This window comes from Adiantum capillus-veneris, chromosome 12 (genome assembly GCF_014529385.1).
Source record: "Adiantum capillus-veneris isolate H3 chromosome 12, ASM1452938v2, whole genome shotgun sequence".
In the NCBI taxonomy this organism is placed as follows: Eukaryota; Viridiplantae; Streptophyta; class Polypodiopsida; order Polypodiales; family Pteridaceae; genus Adiantum; species Adiantum capillus-veneris.
In genome coordinates this window covers 37049210-37064100 of record NC_140942.1, presented here as the reverse complement: position 1 = coordinate 37064100, position 14891 = coordinate 37049210, and the positions used below count along the sequence as shown (strand labels likewise).

At 41.7% G+C, this 14891-nt stretch overlaps 1 pseudogene; it reads right to left on the bottom strand.

Moving 5' to 3' along the window:
- Positions 1 to 5170: 5170 nt before the first annotated feature.
- LOC147445585 (ADP-ribosylation factor 1 pseudogene) lies at positions 5171 to 14142 on the bottom strand (annotated as a pseudogene).
- Between the last annotated feature and the right edge of the window lie 749 nt (positions 14143 to 14891).

Below are 14891 nucleotides of genomic sequence, written 5' to 3'. Positions count from 1 at the left end.
GGAAAAACTGCTCGATCAAATGTGCGCTCCTCTTCCACAATCGATTGAGACAATTCATGCAACGATATATCTTTCATGGCAACCAAATTCTAGGGCATGTTCACCACCATCTTATATGATATGAAATTCAAAACGGGGGATCTGTACATGCCCATGTTATCTTATGGATTGATGATCAAGACATTGATCAAAATGCATCAGAGATTACTGCTCATATCCCGATAGCAGCTACCAATGATATACATGCTGTTGATTAGGGTTGCAGGAAAACACACACATCTTGGAGAAGATGAAGGAAGCTCACGGCACACAATAGAGAGTGTGTTACTTAGTGTGCAATGGGAAGATAGATAGCCCTACAGTGATGGGTGTATATACAATGCACGGGGGAAAAAACCTCCTAAAGAGGGAAAAAATGCCCGAGTGGTCCTAAGTGTGTTCACACACATCACTATCACATGTATATGGTAACAAATCCCCCCTGGAGTGATGTGGTGGACGAGAGCTGGCACATGAGTAAAGGGAAATTCCATGCCCTGAGGACATGATCAGTCCACAAAGGGGAGTAAGCGCAAAGCTTTGCAGAAAGCTTCTAGCTTCTCACGAGACAATGCCTTTGTGAAAAGATCTGCAAGGTTGTCCTGTGTTGGCACATAAGCAAAGCTGATCTCTCCTGTCGAGAGCCTCTCCTGACATAGTGGTAATGCACCTCAATGTGCTTTGTGCGAGCATGAAAAACTGGGTTCCTCGCAACTACCAATGCGCTCTGGCTGTCAGTGTAGATAGTGTTGGCAGTGTCTTGTCCAACACCCAAATCAGCCATAAGGCATCTAAGCCATACACACTCAACCGTATCTATGAAGACTGCCCTGTACTCAGCCTCACAACTCAAAGTGGCCATAGTAGGTTTCTTCTTGCTCAACCATGTTAAAAAGCATGTAAGTCTGGCGGCAATGATCCCCCTTGGGATAAAACAAGCCAAGATGTAAAGTTCCACTCAAGTAGTGGAAAATCCTCTTGACAGCCTGCCAATGCTTAGACCTTGGGCTATGCATAAATGTGCTGACCTGTGAGACTGCAAATTGAATATCCAGCCTCGTGTTGCATATATAAATGAGGTAGCCAACAACAGTTTGGTAAAGAGTGACATCAGTAGGATCATCAGAATCATGTAGACTCAAATTCAAACCTGATTCCATGGGAGTGGTAATAGGTTTGCAGCCCTCAAGTCAAAACTTACATAGCAATGTCTCTATGTAACTTTTTTGACACAAGGCAATACCACTATCACACTGCTTAAAGTGTATGCCCAAGTAATGATGCAGCAGTCCCAAATCTTTCATTTTGAAAGTAGCATTCAAATAAGCCTTAAATTCAGCAATGTGTGCCTCATTGGGACGAGTGATCATCAAATCATTGACATAAAGAACAACAATGAGAAGTACATCGCCCTCACGCTTGACATACAATGTGCTTTTTGTTGGACTGTTACGAAAGCCTCATTTGACCAAATGAGTGTCAGATTTCTCATACCAAGCACGAGGAGATTGCTTCAACCCATACAAAGCCTTCATTCATCTACACACTTTGTCCTCTTGTCCTTTCTTGACAAAACCGTGAGGCTGCGTTACATAGACTTCCTCAAAAATGTCACCATTCAAGAAAGCAGTAACAATATCGGATTGATGTACATCCCAACCAAAATGAGCTGCCAATGCACATAGAAAACACACAGTAGTCATACAACAAGTGAGAGCAAAATTCTCTTTATAATCTATGCATTTTTGTTGTGCATAACCCTTTGCAACAAGTCGAGCCTTATGGCGATCAATCTTTCCATCCGTCTTGCGTTTCAACTTGTAAACCCACTTTGTACCAATGGCCTTTTTGCCAAGAGGCAAATCACATAAAGTCCATATGTCATTTTCTATAATTGCATCATATTCTTATTGCATGGCAGCCATCCAATTTTTTGAATTATGTGCTTCATCAAAAGACAGAGGTTCCTCAACATCATGTAAGCTAGACACAGCCAAAGCATAACAATTTGATGCATAAGAGGCATGGCAAGAACCTGAACGAGTACGACTAGACAAAGCTGCATCCAATTTACTGTCACGCAAAGTGTGCACCAGCCATTTTGGCATACCTCTAGCCTGCTCATTTTCATCCCTTTCCTCATCAAGTACATCGTGTACATTTGCATCAGTAATAGGCTGATCTGTAACATTTTCAAAAACCCCCATAGGTTGTACATTTGCCTCATTGGAATTTACATTTGTACTTCCACTACTGAAAAGAGGCAACAAAGTGTCATAAATGTCTTGTGTAGGATTTCCTAGGGTCATAAGTCTCCAAGTACTAGCAAAAGTCTGGTAATAATCTGGTCAGGCATCAAGGATAGTCTGCACAAGGGAACTGTGACTTCACTTGCAAAAATAAGTTGCTCATTGATATCCTTCACACGAGCAAGAAAAGTGTCCATATCATCTTCCTCATGCATAATCTTCGACTCCAGCTCTTTACGCAACAATGCAATTTTTGCCTCATTGTGCGGCTTGCATAAAGACCAGTCAGAATATCCCAAGCCTGTTTTGCAGATTTTGTTGAATGAATGTGAGGAGTAATGGCGTGCTTTACAGACAACATAGTCAACACATGAGCCTGCGCATCCTTTACATCCCAACGAGCTTGTTCTGTCATAGGCAAAACAACTCTAACAGCAGCAATCCTTGCAGCAAGACCTGCCACATCCTCATCATCAGCTACATCCTTAGAACCACGGCGTACATCAATGCCCTACACAATATTCTAGACGCCCTTTGACACAAGAACATGTTGCATCATGTAAGCCCACACTAGGTAATTGTCCCCATCCAATCTGTCCTCAGCAACAAACATCTTGAACACATCTATGTTGTTGTCAGCCATGGAAAATGCTTGCACTTGATGTGAAAGTTGCCCTAAATGAGGAGAAACTGAGTGAGACTAGCACGTGCTGTATGGGACTTGTTATGAAGTATTTAGCACTGACAAAAATTCTGCACAAAATGATGAAATTGCTTGTGTAGACCTAGTTGTAGTGGAAACGGAGGCCAAAATGAGCGTGAATCAAAAACCTGAGCAGACTAAGCTCTACGAGCCCTCCCAAAAAAAATTTCAACCTTCGAACGCTCACCAAAGCTCGCTAAAATCGGAGAAAGTGAGCAACCATGTGGACACACTCAGGACCACCGGGGCAACCTCCTGGACCCTCATTGCTTGAAGTGGATGTACTATCGACCAAGTTTTGAGCATCAAAATGTTGTGCCATACCACCCAACTATACTTCTCCTTGGGGAGCTCATATGAATATCCAACATGTCACGAACTCATCAATATCATATTATCTGCTCAAATACACAATGAAGGATGAGACAATTGGTACACTTAACATATCTGCAGAATCGGCAATCAAATTGGGCTTAGAGGGACTAGACAAGATTAAATTTCAACTAATAGCTGCATCCCTGCTAGCCAAACCAATTTTAGCAATAGAGGCTACATTGAATTGCTTGCAAATTCCCATTATATCAGAAAGTGAGCTTGTACACTACATAGACTCCTCCCCTCCTGATTTGAGGCAGCATATTCCGTCCAAATCACAGAATGTTGTTATGCACCCTGTTGACTTGTACTGTGCGAGGCCAGCTGCACTCAAGCATTTGACATTCTTCAAATATCACAAGAATCATGTTATTCAAAAGCCCTCTGATCACAAAGAAAATCGTTGAGCACAACAGACAAATATGGGAACACCATCACACATAAAAAAGGGCTCACCAAATTCACAGAATACCATCGAGGACACCACATAGAGGCTTTCTTTTATAATGTACTGCTTTGTTGTACATCCTTTCATACAGAGGCCAAACAAATATCACCTAGAAATACATCGCATCATCATCCTACTTCATGGAGTGTCAAATAAGGAATCCAATTCAAAGCAATGAAGACTTGGAGATGTACATTACAGAGTACACACAACGGAACATGCTAATCTCTGATCTTATAGACCAACTTGTCCAAATGATCATCCAGAAGACTGCGTTGCACAAAGAAAATGAAACATTGATAGCTTCATCAGATAATGTCCTGGACACAAGTCACCATCGCGTGAAGTCATTGGTTGTACTAACAGAATTTGCTAGTGTTGCTGGTTTGACACTCACAAACGAACAACAAAATATATACAATCACTTGGTGACTACCACAAAAGGTTTGCACATTGTCATAGGAACCCCAAGCAGTGGGAAAACGAATTTGATCAGATGTTTGACATACGGCTATGTCAAGCAAGATAAGAGTGTAGTACTTACTATATCAATTGGGGCGGTAGCAACTAGACCCTCCTTCAAAGATGCGTAATGATGTTCTTTGCTTCAAACCTTATGTTGAAAACTTCATTTTTGCACCTCTCGTCACTTGTAGAACATTACATGTAGCAAGAATAATAGAAAAATCAATGATTTGTAAGTATAATACCACAAGCTCCACAGGAAACAACACCTTGCAAGCTCACCCACCGTACTGTACGAAAAAAACATACCTAAAAGAAATAGGAAAAATATGAAATCTTCTAAATCCTGATAACGTCTTCCTCGTCTTGTCTTCCACGTTTCAGCTTAATGTGGTCGCATTCATATACATTTTGATAACTTCAATTGGACTTACTTTCAAAATGCATTCAATTTTGAATACATTGTAATTTGAACGTAATCCTGTATGTTTACCTCTACTACCCCATTTTCCACCTGTTGCCACATTCATAGGTGTTTCCTCTAATTTCAAATTGCGTTTGGCCTAAACTAGAGTGGGATTTTGCCCATTTTTTGGGTCTCCCTAATGTTTTCTAGTGCACTCTACTGCCTCAAATTCACAATGTGTGTCTATTAACACTAGGTATGTCTTTGTCGAGGCCAACCAAGCAAGACTAGTTCTGGTAACAAACATGACAAGTTGACGAAGCTAACCTAGTAGGCCAAAACAACAACAATAAGATAATTTCTAATTCACAGGACCATACAGATGTAGCTCAAGACAGTAACAGAAGTTGTATCAAAAGGCTTAGAGCCATCGGCACAAGGAAGTCCCCGCCATTTGATCCAAGCTTTGCGGACAAGCTATGTTTCTACAAAACAACAAATGCTAAAGTGGTCATAGGAGCTCGGCCACCGGCACCCTCACGGCTTGGCAACTCATCCAAGAATTTGCAAATGCTTGTCTCTGGAAAGAATGCTATTGACACTGGGAATGGCTCACTAGCACGTATCTTTGTGGAGTCATTTACATAGAGCATGAACAAAGCGGTGCCTCTGTCATTGGCATTCTTCTCCTTCACAAGTGGACTATCAATCCGCACAAATGAGCCAATTCCCACCTTCTGAGCATACTCTTCAATAAAAGGTTCAGGCACAACTACACTAATTGTGGCAGTCCACTCAATATCGACCAAGTCAAAATTCAAGTACCGACTAATGTGCTTGTTTGGGCCTTCCCACAGAAAAATGATGTATCTATGGAGCACCTTTCCTTCAATGGCAAATGCACGGCTATCACAAACAATGGAAGTTTAGCATCCTCTAGTTTCCCACATTGCTTGGACGATTGGCCTACATCAGCTAATACATCATAATTTGGCTGCACTTGCTGTTGAACGAGTACAATCTCTCGCTAATTGGTAAAGGGCCAACTATTGGGCAAGTCCATGCCAACCTTGTTTCGATGAAGCAGCCCATAATAGGGCTCATGACCATGCATACAAATCAGAAAATGATTACGTTCAGCAATCCAACAATGAATCTACTAGCCCTTGGTTTGAAAGGTAATAGCATTGAAAAAAAAACTTGCAACAAGGTATGGTCGACATCCACACATTGAGAATAGCAGCAAAACGTAACCTAGACGATCGTACACTCATATGGCAAAGCAATAGTAGAAGACACCAAATCGAACCTAGTTCTAAAGATGGACGATACATTACATAAGTCCACACGTGTCCAACATCCACGTTGTGAGATCCTGCGGTCAGGCCTATGCATCGAAAAAGAGCACCTAGCAGTATGGCCTTCCTTCAAGTAAAAACCTAGCTAAGATTTGACGAGAATTAGTGTAGGAATGCCAAAAGATACAAGCTATTTTGTATTGTCTCTTGTTTAGGATTTTCTTAATGGGATTTATGTATTCTTGTTAAAACAATTGATTGAATGATGAGGCTTGCCACCTAGGAATTATCGTGCAAGTAAATTTATTAAGTGAGAAAACTACCAATCATGCCCCATACATTAAAAAAAGGAGTAAGGTGTTTGCCAAGTAGACAAGCACAAAAATGTTTTGCTATCTTTTCTTAAAAAAATGCTCCTTAGAACTTGTCTTGAATTAACTCAAAATCGTACATGCGAACGCTGGCATATCCTTTGCACAGGGATTTCTGAGGAAAATGTTTTTGCTACCTTCAAACATCTCAAAACAATACAGAGATGGTTATTAGTGATGAATGGTAAGAATTGTATAGTGTAAAGATATTGCTATTCATAGCAATAACCATTAAAAGAATGTTGTTTGGGGTTACTAAGGCACTTGTTTTAGAAGGATGCGACTGGAAAAAGCATTTTTTGTGAAGCAAAACAATCTTGAATGGAGGTATTCACTAGTGTAAGAGACTTAGAGCAAACAAAATTGCACATGGCTTGAAAAGGAAGCTGGACCACATACTACCAAATTGCACAACAACAATGGGTAGCATTTACTACTGCAAAGCACAGTACACACTGTATCACACCATATGCCTTCAACTAACTAATCCCCAAATAAGCCAAGTTTTCATAATCCATGCTTCATACACAAAGTGCAAAGTCTAAGTTGTATAATTAAGCATAACTTTGATGTCGTAGCGAATGCTAAAGTCACATTGACTTCAAGTACTAGATGAATAAAATAGTAGATAATATAAAAACACCATAAATCCTTACCTTCACAAACAAGTACACTAAAAAGACCAAAATGATACAACTGCAATTTGAAATCTGTAGAATTTTAATGCAAGTTGTCCTAGTTGCTTTAACTTCTCCACCATTTTTTATGATAGCAAATGATCCTACAATTGAACAAGCATGTTGTGGCTATCCCATCCAGTATTTGAAAAAGAAAACCTTTAACCAGACATAATTCTTTTTTGTGGACTGTCGAAGAGGAAAAATGAAGCGTTAAGCTCATTTTTACTAATCTACACTATTTTCCTTGTCCTCTTTCTCGCAATCCACATTATAAGCTAAGACACACTTTTCCTGAACACACACTGCTTTAAGTGAGCCCTTGAAGTTGGCTGATGATGGTGACTCAATGCATGTTGAGGATGATTATCTGAATGCTACGTCATTTGGATCACCTAATTTTTGAAAGCTAGAACACGGATTTGATATGTACAAGGATTTTATAGCTATATTGGTAAGTACCTGTCAGGACAAGGGTTCTGTAGGGGCAAGGCCCAAACCTAAGGACTAGGATGGTCATGGACTACGGCCAAGGGCCGGGCTAGACAGTGTGGACAGGGGATCCGTCTAGGGCAAGGGGCTAGGAGCCCGCCTATATAATGGGAGGTTGGGAGGAGGATCTCTAGTCTAGTTTTCCCTAGTTCTTACACTGGTATCAGAGTTTAGGTGGCCTAGGAGGTTTCCCTTCCACTCTCTCTCTCTCTAGGCGTTCTCAATTTTGGCTCCTAAAAGGAGGGCTTTAAGGTGTGAACCGTGCTCTTTTTAGAGATTTTCCCAAAATAGCCGTCTTTCTTTACTAATTCGGGTACCGTTTCTCGTTTTGGACGCTGCTGTGTGGTGCACAAAATCGCGCAATTTGGGGCTTGGGAGGAGTGCCATGGCTTCAATGGGGAGATTCCAGGAGCCCTTGGCCTAATTGTTGATGTGCAAGCCGCACATATCTCCCCTTCTACTCACGTCTTTTGCTCACGCTACTGCGACAGAATTCGTCAAAAATTTGTTTTCTTTTCACATGGCATGGCCAATTAGTTCAATTTTTTGATCCTTTGCCCTTCTTGGTAGTCTTTCCCACAAGCAAGGCAAGTCACAAGCAAGAACCCTCTTCATCGGTGCAAGCATCAAGCCATGTCGGCTTTCCCTCGAGCTTGACGGCTCACAATTCCGCTCAGTCCTTGCGGAATTTCCAGATTTTTGCATATTTTTACACTTGTGACGGTTTCGATTGGCGTTTATGCAACATAATCGTGCATTGATTACGAAAGCTTTCAACTATCAAGCTTCTTCAAAGCGGTGACGATTCAACCATCTCCACTACAAGATTTCAATCGTCTTGTGAGCCAAGGGTGATTTCTCGGAGTTCGCTTTCTATGCCGATTGTGCAAGTTCTTTCTTTTTTGACGATCAGGTGCTACGATGCACAAGTGGAGTTAGCAAAGCTCCTATACTTGGCGAATGCTCTCAACATCAGGTATTTTTTTCTGAGTACTTCTTTCACCGCATTGTGTAGCCATGGATTCGGATATCAATATGACATTCGATTTTGCGCAAAGTACTCCTAATCCTACCAATGATGACCCGCGGCCGGATCCTCTCAAGGAGAGTACCCGCAATGCTACGGCAGGAGAAGATTCTTACGAATTGCTCGATATTCAAGAATTTCGTGCACTTCAGACACGCATGACAGTCATGGATGAAAATTTTAAAGCTTTAAATGAAAATGTTACTAAACTTTCCACATTAGTAATTCAATTAATGCATCAGCAGTCTAAGAGTCTTGCCACATGCATGAGCACATTGGAACACAAGGGCAAGGCCCACTTAATGATACATTGCATACTCTCACTGCCAAAGAGGTGGATGACTTGTTAAAGAAATTTAAACCACCAGTTTTTGAGGGCGAAGACCAAGACCGCAATAAGGATGCAGTGAACATCTTTCTCAGCAAATGGGATGGAATTCACGCCTTACGGCGTACTCCGGATGCAGTCAGAGCTTTGCAAACGAGCTTAACTCTGGAAGGCAAGGCCTACAAATGGTGGATGTCTCTCAAGGAGAAGAACATCATACCACAGAGTTGGGCAGCCTTTGAATCAATTTTTAGCAAGGAATTTTTGCCTACAAACGAGGCCGATCGGAATTGGACGGCTTGGAACACATGTTCCATGCGCCAATACCCATCACTCCTTGAATATATCTCTCACTATCGAGACGTTATCCTCAAGTTGCAAGGCTTGGATACCTTTCAACAAATACGAGGGTTCATACGAGGTCTGACACCAGAGCTTAAGAAGTATGTAAAGACCCAAGACCCTAAAACACTTGAGGAAGCCATAGTGAAAGCACATATTCATGATGACCCTGATGATAAGAAAACACATAATAGTAACGTGCCTTCTAGTATACATGGTAATACACGCACTCAGTACGGGCACAATAAAAGAAAATTTATAGTTGCTAATTCAGATGCATCTAAAAAACCCAAGGGGTCCATGGGTCCTCTCTCTCCTGAGGATTTTGATAAAGCCAAGAAAGAGAAGTTATGTTTTCAATGTTTAGGAAGAGGCCATGGGAAAAAGGATTGTCCCAAGGAGAAATCTGCTGCTCAGACGAAGGAGAAATCAGTGCACACGGTGCAACTACTACCTCTTGAGTCTTCCTCAAAATTCTCCACAGTGGAAGTAACACACACTGAGGTGGTGCATGAATGCTGTCTCACAGCTTCCATGTGGCAACAAACCTTTGGACCACATGAGTTAGTATGTATGCATGGATATCTGCAAGGGCACAAGGTGCGCATCTTGGTAGATGATGGTGCTACTCACAATTTCATCAATTATGGATTGGTGAAAAAGCTCAAACTGCCTCAAACTCCGAGTACCCACCGCTACAAGGTAGCAATGATGAATGGACATGATACTGAAATATGGGATACTCAATGCCGAGCTATTCCATTGGAAGTACAAGGGTACTCTACTTGTTTGGATTTTCAGGTTATGAACATGGAAAGGGCTGATGTGGTTCTTGGTAGGGAGTGGTTGCGTAGCCTAGGACCATCACTGAAGTGTAGCTATGAGCACAACAGTTTGATGTTTGAATCCCATGGCGCACATGTGTTGTTGTTAGGAGAAAAGGATATACCTTCATTGCCACTGATTTGTACTGTTGAGCTTATGCAACTCGTTTCTGATTATGAAATAGAACAGGTTTTCTTGTGTTACTCACTGTCTCATTTTCTTTCTAACATTGAGTCTGTTGAACATTCCTCAACGCCGCATGCTTCTCTCTCCTCTATTCCACCAATTGCTAATTCTACACAAGCAAACGTTGCTAATCAATTACAAAAATTATTAAAGGAATTTCAAGATGTATTTCCTAATGATTTTCCATCAGGATTACCACCGACACGCTCAGTACAACATAGCATTGACGTGGCTGCAGGTTGTAAACCTGTTAGTAAACCACCTTACCGTATGAGTTACTCAGAGGCTACTGAGGTGGAATGTCAGCTTGCTGACTACCTTAGCAGAGGGTTTATACAACCCAATATTTCACCATGGGCTTCGTCTATCCTTTTAGTGAAGAAAAAGGACGACAGTATGCGCATGTGCGTAGACTACCGGGGCTTAAATGCGGTTACAGTTAAGAACAACTACCCATTGCCAAGAGTAGATGAGTTATTTGATAAGCTAACTCATGCTCCCATTTTTACGAAAATCGACTTGCGGTTAGGATATCACCAAGTCCGGGCCGATATACCTAAGACTGCATTCCGAACACGGTTTGGACACTATGAGTTTTTCGTGATGCCCTTTGGGTTAACCAATGCGCCTGCAACATTCATGACACTTATGGATAGTGTCTTGAAGCCATATTTGGGCAAATTTGTCATTGTTTTCCTCGATGACATTCTAGTTTATAGTGCTTGTGAAGAAGAACACTTACAACATCTCAGGCAGGTATTTGAGTTGTTACGCACAAACAAGTTATATGCCAAGGAATCTAAATGTGATTTTCTCAAAGATGAAATTCATTATTTTCAACTAATGGCCTATACATGGATCAATCCAAAGTGGATACCATCAAGAAATGGCCTCCTCCTAAAAATCTGGAAGAATTACATATATTTTTAGGATTTGCAGGTTTTTACCGAAGATTCGTTAAAAACTATGCTCAAATTGCTGTTCTTATGACTGATCAACTAAAAAGCAAAGGTAAAGCTTTTCAGTGGGGATCCGCTCAACAACACAGTTTCGATACGCTCAAGGATGCATTAGCTACATCTCCTATACTGGCTATTGTAGATCCTTTGAAACGATTCGTTTTGAAAACGGATGCTAGTGATCGTGCTATTGGAGCAATCGTGTTACAAGACGGACGGCCGATTGCATTTGAAAGTAAGAAGCTTGATGCAGCTCAGCAGAACTATTCTGCTTACGAACGCGAACTCTATGCAATAGTGTCTGCCTTAAAGACATGGCGGCATTATCTGTATGGTGCTAAGTTTGAGATTGTGTTTGACCATGAAAGCATCAAATGGTTTACACAACAAACAGATTTAAAGGGTCGAAAAGCCAGGTGGGCCGAGATCCTTCAGGAATAGACACCAGATTAAGGTATCCCAAAGGCTGATACAATGTAGTGGCAGACGCTCTAAGTCGAATGCCAGAGATCAATTTGCTCTTGTTCATGGAACTTCATAGTGAATTTTTAGATTCTCTCAAGGGCAAATATGAGCAAGATGAAGCATATTCCAAGGTGTGGAGCCATGTTCAAAAGAGGGATCCTTCTCACTCCAATGAAGGTAGTGTACAGTTAACCTCCACACCTAGTTCTCCTTTATCAAGTGATGAACTACAGCGATTGAAGCATCTTACCATCGACAATGGGTACCCACTCCACAAGGGGAGAGTTTGTGTATCGACGGACACAGACATTCGGCGCCAAATTCTTTATGAATGTCATGATAGTCCAAGTGCAGGGCACCCGGGGATTCAAAAAACTTATTCTCTCGTACGACAACGGTTTTATTGGCTATGTCTACATGGCTTTGTTCAAGCTTATGTTTTGCATTGCCAAAAATGTCAAGTTAACAAGGCAGAGCACCTGAAAGCAGGAGGACTCTTACATCCTCTGGAGATTCCCGATGGAAAATGGGAAAGTATCTCTATGGATTTTATTGTAGGTTTATCAACCACTATACGAGGTCATGACTCAGTATGGGTGGTCGTAGACAGGTTGACTAAACTATGTAAGTTTATTCCGACCAAATCAACGGTTAAGACATCGGAACTAACCAAGTTATTTGTGGACAATCTATACAAATTGTATGGTTTGCCAAGTAACATTGTTAGTGACCATGATCCCAAGTTTAATAGCCACTTTTGGAGAGCTGTATTTAAACGATTGGGTACACAACTAAACCTCAGTATAGCTGATCATCCAGAAACGAATGGTCAAACAAAACGGGTTAACCAGGTGCTAGAGGATATGCTAAGAGCATACATAAGCAAAAAACTGTCAGACTGAGAAGAATACTTACCTATTCTCGAGTTTTCCTACAACAGTTCTAAGCATGTCACAACAGGTTTTAGTCCTTTCATGCTCATGTACGGGTTTCAACCTAGGTCACCAATTACGGTGGGGTTGGCAACCGAAAAACTCCAACAGGTTAAGGATTTTCTCCAAGACCACATGGATATGCTGAAACTTGCTTGTCAGAATGTCCGGCAAGCACAGGATCGGTATAAGAAATACGCTGAGGAGAAACATCGGCAAGTTACCTTCGAAGATGGGGAGGAAGTATTTTTACGTGTGCTAGAACATTCAGAAAGCTTGAAAACTAGACCGACACCTAAATTATCTCCCCGATATTGTGGGCCTTTCAAAATACTCAAGCGAGTCGGTGATCGTGCCTACAAACTATTACTACCTTCACATTCTCGCATTTATCCGGTGTTTCATGTAAGCCGTCTACGACAGCTTACATGGGGATGACAATGTCATTGACCAATAGGTTTTGGTTGATTACATTGAACCTCCTATCTTACCGCATGAACCTGAACGTGTTCTGGATTATCATGAGTTGCGTACACAACATCACGTACGACAACAAGCCTTAATCAAGTGGAAAGACCAACCTGAAGAAGGTGCCACTTGGGAAAACATTAGTGTTCTTAAGAAGAAGTTTCCCACTTTTGTTTTCGAAGATGAAAACTCTTCTTTAGGGGGGAGTAATGTCAGGACAAGGGTTTTGTAGAGGCAAGGCCCAAACCTAAGTTCATGGACTACGGCCAAGGGCCAGGCTAGATAGTGTGGACAGGGGATCTGTCTAGGGCAAGGGGCTAGGAGCCTGCCTATATAATCGGAGGTTGGGGGGAGGATCTCTAGTCTAGTTTTCCCTAGTTCTTACAGTACCTTTTTGATGCATAGGTGTTGAAGCTTATCGTGTATTAGAGAAAGACATGGGTACCTCTCTCTCTCTCTCTCTCTCTCTCTCTCTCTCTCTCTCTCTCTCTCTCTCTCTCTCTCTCTCTCTCTCATAACAAGCTGTTGAGCATAATACATTAAATGTGAGTTTGTCCCAAAAGCCAAATCCATCTCATGCAAAGAGAGCCAATTCAAACCCTCATAAAGACCTTTGCTTGCTATGGCACATGTACTTTGGGAATATGCAAGTGGCGTTGACGAAGAAAGTGTAGCCCAATTTGTCTATCATTCATAGCATTGGGAAGATCTTGCTTCTTTTCGAAGACAATAAGCACAATATCCCGTAGCTCATCCCCATTAAACACTCTATGAAGTTCAACACAAGCTTCCACCACATGCTTCATCTCATATTGTCCATGATCAATCCTTGGATATTCTCAAAGTAGAGCCTCCAAAGAGGGTGAATCATATCTTGAACCCTAATATCCCACATTGTGAAACTGATGTTCTTGTACTCCACATTTCAACATTAATAAACACTATGGTTGGAATGGTAGACATGACCTTGCCAAGCTTGTCAATGAGCTTGTAGAGAATGGTGGTTTTTTTTACAGCAGCAAGACAAACCCATAGGATGCACATCTGCTTCTTGGTGATGGAAGAGCTTGATGAAGGTGAGAGCCATATTGATGACTTGCTCTCGATAGCTTCAAAGGGACAATGTTGCAGAATCTATGACTAGTTAGGAAGCTGAAGATCAGGAATTTGATCCTTAAGTTCCTTGGCCAGTCTCCGACCACGATACTTCCATCATCTTCCAACCGTCCATAGCCTTTTCACTAAGGAGGCCACAACTTTCCCAAATGGCCATCAACTTTTGTCTACCCATTGGAGCTACAGTTGCTAGCTTGCCATCTCCACAAGAAGATTTATAAATTTTCTCATGTACAAAAACGAAGTCTTTTCAAGTGTTTTTCATACAATGAATAACATCATGAGCTTCTGCTCAAGAGGCACCACATACCTAGCTAAGTACGATTGGGGGCAGGGGACCTGTGGCCCCCCACCGGGCCGGCGGTCCCCTGCCCCCAATCGTACCTAGCTACATATGTGGTGCCTCCCTCATAGAAGCTCATGATGTTAAGGTAAGTAACACTGTGGGAATTTTTGTGATAATTTGTCCAAAACTTCGTGTGCTCTGCCAGGTTCTAGTCCACCATCTCTGGCCTGCTCGATGCATTAGACAGTCTGGCAGTGAAGGAAGATTTGATCATAGATTAGCTAGAAATGAAGACCTTAAAGGGTGGCGAAAGGATTTAATTAGAAGAGCGAGATAGCCTTAGCAAAAGAGTGCTCCAACCCCTGCTAGGCATGTAACCAGAGGGGCAACCATCAAGCCTGCACTATTGAGCACATCACACGGCAAAGAATAGC